The 9,883-nt window shown below is 38.1% G+C and overlaps 1 non-coding gene across 1 annotated transcript; it reads right to left on the bottom strand.

Moving 5' to 3' along the window:
* Nucleotides 1-605: 605 nt before the first annotated feature.
* On the bottom strand, nucleotides 606-770 carry LOC117530166. Its single transcript, XR_004566204.1, has one exon. It is a non-coding gene; the product is annotated as a U1 spliceosomal RNA (small nuclear RNA).
* Nucleotides 771-9,883: the final 9,113 nt, after the last annotated feature.

Raw genomic sequence — 9,883 nt, 5'->3', positions numbered from 1 at the left:
GTATCAAAAATGACTACTTATTGGTAGATGGTAATGTTCACTGTAACTTGGTTGGCTAGAAAGTTTGCAAGACCTGTTATCTATATATTTAAAGCCAAGTGACCTGTGTGTGTATGTATGTGTGTGTGTGTACTTAACTTCAAACATGGAGAAACTGGGGAGAGCTGACATTTGCCGTTTGTTATGCTTTTGCACTATGGGTCAAGGATGAACACCACAAAAATGGAAAGTTGATAGGACTGATATCTTTTGGAGAAATTAGGGATATGAGGTAACAACAGTGTACAATGGACATTGATATCACCATTAATCAGTCCCTGGTAACCAGACAAGCTCTGAACAAAGGAAATATCTCAACCTTACAAGTTGTAAAACATGACATCAACAAAATGTGCTGCCAAATAATAAATACAATTATTCACTTTCAGTTAAAAACATTATACAAACTTTTCATAATTTATTACCATCATTGAAAAGAAATGTCACTTACCTACTTAATAAACACCAACTACCCAACTTGGAATCTGTGGACCCCCACGCGCTTCATGTCCATATTTATCTCGAAAAACAGGATTCCATAGTAATATCTACTTTTAACAATAAGTCAGGGGTCAGCGCGAACGCAATCCCCCCCACTACCACAAATCATGCAGTCGAGATTCTCACATTTGGGTAATTTACAAAGGTCAGTCAGCCGCAGTGCAATGACTGAACCTCACTTTGGGTGAACAACCTTCTTGATCACGGTATCACCCCTGCCAGGTAAGTATGACTTCCTGTGGCTAAACATACTGTACTCCACACACCTACCACACACACTCATAGTACTCACAAACGATAAAACACCATAACTACAACCTTTAGACAGGCACCATAATGACAAGTCCTTTCAACAAAAACTGTCATGTACCTAACAGATATTTTACTGTAAAGAACAATTTTAAACAACTGATGCCTTTCCCATCATGCAATGCTGCATGACCATATCAAACCAAACACTCACTTTATCTGTGTTACATACAAAGTATAAGAACTATCTCAGATCAAGTGATTTAAAAAATTGCTAGTGTGGCATGTTGGTGTTCGGCATACCTTTAAGGTGAAGATGGGCGGTGCCAACAGGGTCTTTAAAGCTCGCAAGGCATGCTCACAGAGATATACCACCTGGAGTGGGCTTGTGGTAGCGGTGTGCTGCAGGTTCTGTGCGAAATTGTTTGGCCACATTTGCATTAGACTCTGAGTGTTCCAGTCGTTATTGCAGGTTAGTTTTGTGCTTTTCTGTAGCCTCGGTTGACATTGGCATTATTTAATTGCATGTGTCTCGGGTTTCAGGGTTTGTTTGATCTCTGGTTGTTAGGAGTGCATGTTGTCGGGCATGCGTCGTGGGCTCGGGGCTCTCTCATGTGGTAAGTTCGTTCATGGTTTTGCTGGCTTGTATGCTGTGTCACAGCTAATGTTAAATTCTGCTTTGGAACCTGAGTTGTTGTGGGCTCTTTCCTCCTCCTTCTGCTGTCCGCGGGTGCATGCGCCTACACTGGCAGGTAAGATTTCAACTACACCGGTTGAGTTGATATGGTTTTTTCTTTTTTCTCTAATTGCCCCTGTTTTTTGTTTAGGCACAAGGAACCATCGTATGTTTGAGTCGCCGCCTCCTATTAAGGGGCCGTTGCTTCGTCCACATTTCATCAGTCGCCAACAGCTGTGTATATTGGTTTGCAGAGGGCGCCCTCTGCGGGTGCTGTTGGCGCACTACACGGGATTTATTTCACCTGCTGTGATTGATGTGGTGGGGTGAGGGGTTATTCCTCCTCAGCTGAGTTTGATGCATGTTTGGTTGTGTTTTTTTTTTTTTTTTTTTGCTGTTCATGCTTTGGTTTGCAGTGTTTTTTTGTATTAATTTGGTTTCTTTTGTCTGAGTTGGTTTCTTGCTCACCCACATTAATTCGGTTGAAGCTGAATAATTTAACTCGGTTAAGTGCAATAGGATATTGATGGAAAGCTGAATAATTTAATTCAGTTAAGCGCAATATAAGATCTGGTTGAAATTGAATGAGACAATGCTGTGTAATACAAGGTGAATGTGAAAAGCAGTACTGAGAGATTTGTAATGTGTTTGTATTTTTAAGATAATTTGATAAAATAAATATACCTTGTGATAAGCGCACCTCTCTTTCCCATACCTTGCGCAGCCTTCTGTTTATAAATTGGGCTTTGATTGGTCCCAGGGCCATATCCCTGGGTGGTGTTGTCGGTCCTTTTAAAATTGGAATTGAATTATAGTGTTTTTAATTAGGATAAATAAACAAATAACCCTAGCCCAGGAGCGAGACTCCATTTCGCCACATTAGTATTAATCGTAGTCATGTCCACCTTTTTAAAGGTCAGAAACATAGAAGGAAAAAAAAAAAATCACAGAACGAAAACAAAGACGCGGCCCCTTGAGATCAAACACTCAAAGCCTTTCCAAGCATTTATACTGCCACCTGTTGATCAAAACTACAAACTACATCAATTAACTTGTGAGGTGTGGCCTCTTGTTGAGCCAATTTCTATTTTACATTTATCAATTTTCTGCATTTTCACATTACTCATTTGTAATAAATACTCTTAAAAAAAAAAAAAAAAAAAAAGACAAGTTGAAATGTTTTGTCTCAGGTTTTCCAGATGGTCAACATTTGCATTTACTTTAAAATGCATACTAGATTGACAGGGTTCAGAAACTAATTTTAATGCATATCAAATGATTTAATTTTGACAATATAAATATACGTATGTGGATCTGGCTGTATCCAATGTGGAAATCCTGGATAAGTGAAAGCAGCCGAAAAGACAACTCAAATGGCGCACTTTTATTAAATGTACAGAAGGAACACTTTAAGAACATATGTAGACAAGCAGGTTCACAATGACACATGGGTTAACTCTAGATAAAAAAAAATCTGTCACTTATTTACCTACTTTTATTTATTCATTCATTCAGTCATTTATTTTAATTGTCAACTGCCACAGCGGCTCCCTTTTTTTTCCAACAAGACTGAAACATTTTTAAATGTTCTTTGTGTAATTGTTCATGGACTCCTGTCTGACTCCAGGTGCCACTCTGAAAAATTAGTTACCAATTTTTGTGGGCTCTTAGTGTTAAGTGTTTCGACACTTGACGTACTACTAAAAACCTATTTGACTTGTGGATTACAAGTACAGCTCAGAAATTACAATACTGAGGAAAAGTTCATTTTTTTTTTTTTTGTCAGTATAGTAAATGTATATATTCCATACTTATTACATGCATACACAGTGGAAACTGCGATTGAACTCCCCCATAAAATCTTTTTTTTTTTTTTGAGTATTATGGCATACAGCTCCGGGGAAGGGGAGGAGGGGACAATGTCAGTGAAACATATCTCACAATATTAAGTAACAAAATTTATGCAGTATAAATACAATATCCCAAATGATGTCATTTTGTCAGTCATATGTATGCAGATCTGGCTGTAACCAGTGTGGAAATTCTGGACAACTGAGAGCAGCTGAAAAGACAACTCAAATGTAGCACTTTTAATTCAGTTGTATGCAAAGGTTTGGGCACCCCTGATGATTTTCCTTTATAAATCATTGGTTGTCTGGATCAGAAATTTCAGTTAAATATATATCAGATGAACACCCTGATATTTGAGAAGTGAAATGAAGTTTCTAGTATTTATAGAAAGTGCACAATTATTTAAACAAAATTAGGCAGGTGAATAAATTTGGGCACCCTTGTCGTTTTACTAATTTGAATACATTTAGCACTAATTATTGGAACACAAAATTGGTTTGGTAAGCTCATTGACCCCTGACCTTGCACAGGTGAATCCAATCATGAGAAAGGGAATTTAACGTGGCAATTTGCAAATGTTTCCCCTATTTGCATTTTTTCTAATGAGTGGCATCATGGGAGGCTCTAAACAACTCTCAAATGACCTGAAAACAGACTGGTCCACATCATGGTTTAGGGGAAGAATAAAAAAAGCTATCTGAGATTTCAGCTGTCAGTTTCCACTGTGAGGAACATAGTGAGGAAATGGAAGACCGCAGGCACAGTACTAGCTAAGGCCCGAAGTGGCAGGCCAAGAAAAATCTCAGATAAGCTGAAGTGACGGATGGTGGGAACAGTCATAGTCAACCCACAGACCTACAGACAACACTATCTTGCTGCAGATAGTGTCTCTGTGCATTGTTCAACTATATAGTAAACTTTGCATAAAGAGATGCTGTAATGCAGAGGAAGCCTTTTCTGTGTACATGCCACAAACAGAGTTGCTTGAGTTATGCTAAAGCACATTTGGACAAGCCAGCTTCATTTTGGAATAACATGCTGTGGACTGATGAAACTAAAATTGAGTTATTTCGACATAACAAGGGGCGGTATGCATGGCTGAAAAAGAACACAGCATTCCAAGAAAAAGGCTTGCTACCTACAGTAAAATTTGGAGGTGGTTCCATCATGCTGTGTGGCCAGTGCAGGTACTGGGAATCTTGTTAAAGTTGAGGGTCACATGGATTCCAGTCAATATCAGCAGATTCTTGAGAACAATGTTCATGAATCAGTGACAAAGTTGAAGTTGCGCCAGGGCTGGATCTTTCAACAAGACAACGACCCTAAACAGTGCTCAAAATCTACTAAGGCATTCATGCAGAGGAACAAGAACAACGTTCTGGAATGGCCATCTCAGTCCCCAGACCTGAATATTACTGAAAATCTGTGGTGTGATTTTAAGAGGGCTGTCCATGCTCAGAAACCAACAAACCTGAGATGTTTTGTCAAGAAGAGTGGTCCAAAATACCTTATTTTTTGTCAGTTATTTCAGAAAGAAAAAAAAAAAAAAAATATATATATATATATATATTCCACATTTATTACACACATACACAGGGGAAACTGCAATCGAACTCCCCTATGACTGTAAAATCTTTTTTGAGTATTTCCTGGACATCCGTGAGAACTGGGCTGCTCTGTCCTGAAGGTGGTAATCTGTGCAAACTACATACAGTACAGCAATATAAAACTAAATATTTCAATATATTTCCCAAAATGCCAGCTGATGTAAAAACAGATTACTTTTTTGTAAAATCTGGTTCAATACAGTAATTGTGGGATGCATGTCTTACCTGTTGTTTTGCTGGGAAGGAGAGTCCATGATTTTGCACATGGTCAGTCACTGTGGGCCGAATAAGGTCATCGGAGACCACAGCTCTTGGCCTTCCTTCCTTCTCTCCCTCTCCTGGCCACTCTTCTTTCTCTACCAACCCCAACCGCTACTCTTTGATCCATATTTCCAAAAGAGAAACAATCAGAAGCCGCTTCTTTTTATATAGTTTCGAATGATGCCAAACACAGATCACCTGAATTGGTTTTCAGCTGACAACTACACTCAGCTGTGTTTGGAATTACATCATCTTTATATTTATTTTTATTGTCAATATTTCAACATGATTTTCTACAGATTTCAATGTGGCTGCAGCAGAAACATGTTTTGTCCCCGTCATTCTATTTAGATTGTGTTTTAAACTGCTTGGAACAAAGTTAGTGCAGCGGATAACTGAAAAAATGCTTCAAATGGTGATGCAAGCACCACATTTGGCACACATACTCCTTAGACATTACTCTTTTAAAAATGCCAGGTACCCACGTGAACTTTCAATAGGCGGCCAACAAGGGATCAATTGAAGTATTACACAGGGGTCAAAATTTAAAAATGCTCCAATCATATTGAAAGGTATTCCATATTATTTGTCTGATCATAAAGTTTCCAAAAAGGTATAGTTTGGACTATCTGTGAATGAATGTTCTGGAGTTATTGGGTAAAAACAGCAAGAACACTGAGAAAGGTCAATTTAAGGTTGTACAGGGGTCAAAAGTTAAAGTTGCTCCAATTTTGGTAAAAAGTGGTGCAAATTACTGGTTGAGCTAATAGGATTAATAAATGGAATAGTTTTGACTGTGTTGCGTGCTTGGTTTGCAAAGTAAAGGTTAAACAATATCAGCATCCATTGGATTCTATGACATGTGACATATGCTACCCTGTAACATGATAACTAAGCATGATACATGATGCAAACTATTCCTTTTAAAAACCGTATTCACCCAAGTAATAATTTGCATCACTTTTTTTTTACCAAAATTGGAGCAACTTTAACTTTTGACCCCTGTACAAATTGAAATTGACCTTTGTCACTGTTCTTGCTGTTTTTAAATCAAATCAAATCAATTTTATTTATATAGTGCCAAATCACAACAAACAGTTGCCCCAAGGCGCTTGATATTGTAAGGCAAAAGCCATACAATAATCACAGAAAAACCCCAACGGTCAAAATGACCCCCTGTGAGCAAGCACTTGGCGACAGTGGGAAGGAAAAACTCCCTTTTAACAGGAAGAAACCTCCAGCAGAACGAGGCTCAGGGAGGGGCAGTCCTCTGCTGGGACTGGTTGGGGCTGAGGGGAGAGAATCAGGAAAAAGACATGCTGTGGAAGAGAGCAGAGATCAATCACTAATGAGTAAATGCAGAGTGGTGCATACAGAGCAAAAAGAGAAAGAAATACTCAGTGCATTATGGGAACCCCCCAGCAGTCTAAGTCTATAGCAGCATAACTAAGGGATGGTTCAGGGTCACCTGATCAGCCCTAACTATAAGCTTTAGCAAAAAGGAAAGTTTTAAGCCTAATCGTAAAAGTAGAGAGGGTGTCTGTCTCCCTGATCCGAATTGGGAGCTGGTTCCACAGGAGAGGAGCCTGAAAGCTGAAGGCTTTGCCTCCCATTCTACTCTTAAAAACCTTAGGAACTACGAGTAAGCCTGCAGTCTGAGAGCGAAGCGCTCTATTGGGGTGATATGGTACTATGAGGTCCCTAAGATAAGATGTGACCTGATTATTCAAAACCTTATAAATAAGAAGAAGAATTTTAAATTCTATTCTGGAATTAACAGGAAGCCAATGAAGAGAAGCCAATATGGATGAAATATGCTCTCTCCTTCTAGTCCCTGTCAGTACTCTAGCTGCAGCATTTTGAATTAACTGAAGGCTTTTCAGGGAACTTTTAGGACAACCTGATAATAATGAATTACAATACTCCAGCCTAGAGAAAATAAATGCATGAATTAGTTTTTCAGCATCACTCTGAGACAAGACCTTTCTAATTTTAGAGATATTGCGCAAATGCAAAAAAGCAGTCCTACATATTTGTTTGATATGCGCATTGAATGACATATCCTGATCAAAAATGACTCCAAGATTTCTCACAGTATTACTAGAGGTCAGGGTAATGCCATCTGGTTAGACACCATGTTTCTAAGATTTGTGGGGCCAAGTACAATAACTTCAGTTTTATCTGAATTTAAAAGCAGGAAATTAGAGGTCATCCATGTCTTTATGTCTGTAAGACATTCCTGCAGTTTAACTAATTGGTGTGTGTCCTCTGGCTTATGGATAGATAAAGCTAAAGCTGGGTATCATCTGCATAACAATGAAAATTTAAGCAATGCTTTCTAATAATACTGCCTAAGGGAAGGATGTATAAAGTGAATAAAATTGGTCCTAGCACAGAACCTTGTGGAACTCCATAATTAACCTTAGTCTGTGAAGAAGACTCCCCATTTACATGAACAAATTGTAATCTATTAGATAAATATGATTCAAACCACCGCAGCGCAGTGCTTTTAATACCTATGGCATGCTCTAATCTCTGTAATAACATTTTATGGTCAACAGTATCAAAAGCTGCACTGAGGTCTAACAGGACAAGCACAGAGATGAGTCCACTGTCCGAGGCCATAAGAAGATCATTTGTAACCTTCACTAATGCTGTTTCTGTACTATGATGAATTCTGAAACCTGACTGAAACTCTTCAAATAGACCATTCCTCTGCAGATGATCAGTTAGCTGTTTTACAACTCCCCTTTCAAGAATTTTTGAGAGAAAAGGAAGGTTGGAGGTTGGCCTATAATTAGCTAAGATAGCTGGGTCAAGTGATGGCTTTTTAAAGTAATGGTTTAATTACTGCCACCTTAAAAGCCTGTGGTACATAGCCAACTAATAAAGATAGATTGATCATATTTAAGATCGAAGCATTAATTAATGGTAGGGCTTCCTTGAGTAGCCTGGTAGGAATGGGGTCTAATAGACATGTTGATGGTTTGGAGGAAGTAACTAATGAAAATAACTCAGACAGAACAATCGGAGAGAAAGAGTCTAACCAAATACCAGCATCACTGAAAGCAGCCAAAGATAACGATATGTCTTTGGGATGGTTATGAGTAATTTTTTCTCTAATAGTTAAAATTTTTTTGTTTTTACCCCATAACTCCAGAACATTCATTCATAGATAGTCCAAACTATACCTTTTTGGAATCTTTATGATCAGACAAATAATATAGAATACCTTTAAATAAGATTGGAGCATTTTTAAATTTTGACCCGTGTAATACTTCAATTGACCCATTCTTGGCCGCTTATTGAAATTTCACGTGGGTACCCGGCATTTTTAAAAGAGTAATGTCTAAGGAGTATGTGTGCCAAATTTGGTGCTTGCATCACCATTTGAAGGATCCCTCAGTAAATATTCACTTATCTGCTGCACTAAGTGTGTTAGCATTTGAAAAACATGCAGTAAAGTATAGTGTTTTGCAGGTGGTGAACTAGTAACTGAGAAGAGTTGATGAATTTTGGTGACTATGGTCATGGATTGCATTTTGTGTGAAAGCAAAGTGATTCACAGTTTGATCCACATGGACTTCTGCTTTGCAGACTGTTGAGTTTTGAACTTCAGCTTCGACCAGTGCTTGTTTGCAATCGAGAACATTAAATACATAAATAAATAATAAAATAAGTCACAGCCACACAAACACACAGAAAACTGAAGAATATAGTCCATGAGCAAGACATCAATTTTGACCTAATCGGTTCCACTGAAGGCAACAATATGACACCTACAATCCTGTCTTTAAATGATTAATTATAAAATGATTTCAGATTCTCATCAGCAGCAACAGCTCAAATAAAAACACGCACTGAGGTAGAACCAAAGGTTTCAAAATTACTTCACCTGTTGTGATGTTTGTTGAATTTGAAACTGGAGACAAACTGATTTTGTTGTTGATGATGCACCAAGAAATCAACAGTTTGTGTTTACAACCAAACTGTGTCTGATCATCCAACAACCACAAACTGGCAGCAGGATCAAAGACAACAAAACTTTCGAATCTTGGTCATAAAGCATCATAGAGTGACAGTTCAGTGTCTCCTAGCACCCCCCCCCCCCCCACCAACCACACCACAGACTTTAGATTTTTTTTTTTTTTGCCCTTACATTTAAAAAATTGAGGTGTAATGAATAATGTGGAAAATAGATCCTATAAACTTTATAAAGCTACTTTTTTCCTTAGTTATATTTCTTAGTTGTGTTAACAATGTAAACATTTCTTGTGTCAATAAAGATTCTTTGAATTAAAATGACAAATTATTCCAAGACACGTCAGTCCATTGGTGACAAACTCAGTTCTAACGTTGTTCTTGCCATACTCAGCAATGCAAGCCTGACAGTGACGAACTTGATTTTGACTTTTTAAATTTTGTGATGAAGAGGTCATTATTGTATAATTCCGGAAGCTTTATCATTAAACTCGTGCTCTACTCCAGATAGATTTACCACACAGCACCATGTTGTTTGTGTTTCCTCATGATTGATATAAATGAAGTCCAACACATATTGAGTGACTTGGACTGTATTGGACTCATCCACCAGGGAGCACAAACCAGTTCATTTCTGAATGTCAGTCCCAAACCCAGATACATGAGAAGGTTTGAATGGGGGAAGATTATTCTGCATAAAGTTTGTCAAGCAGAGCAT

The sequence above is a fragment of the Thalassophryne amazonica genome, chromosome 17 (assembly GCF_902500255.1).
Source record: "Thalassophryne amazonica chromosome 17, fThaAma1.1, whole genome shotgun sequence".
Lineage (NCBI taxonomy): Eukaryota > Metazoa > Chordata > Actinopteri > Batrachoidiformes > Batrachoididae > Thalassophryne > Thalassophryne amazonica.
This window is presented reverse-complemented; position numbering and strand designations above follow the sequence as displayed.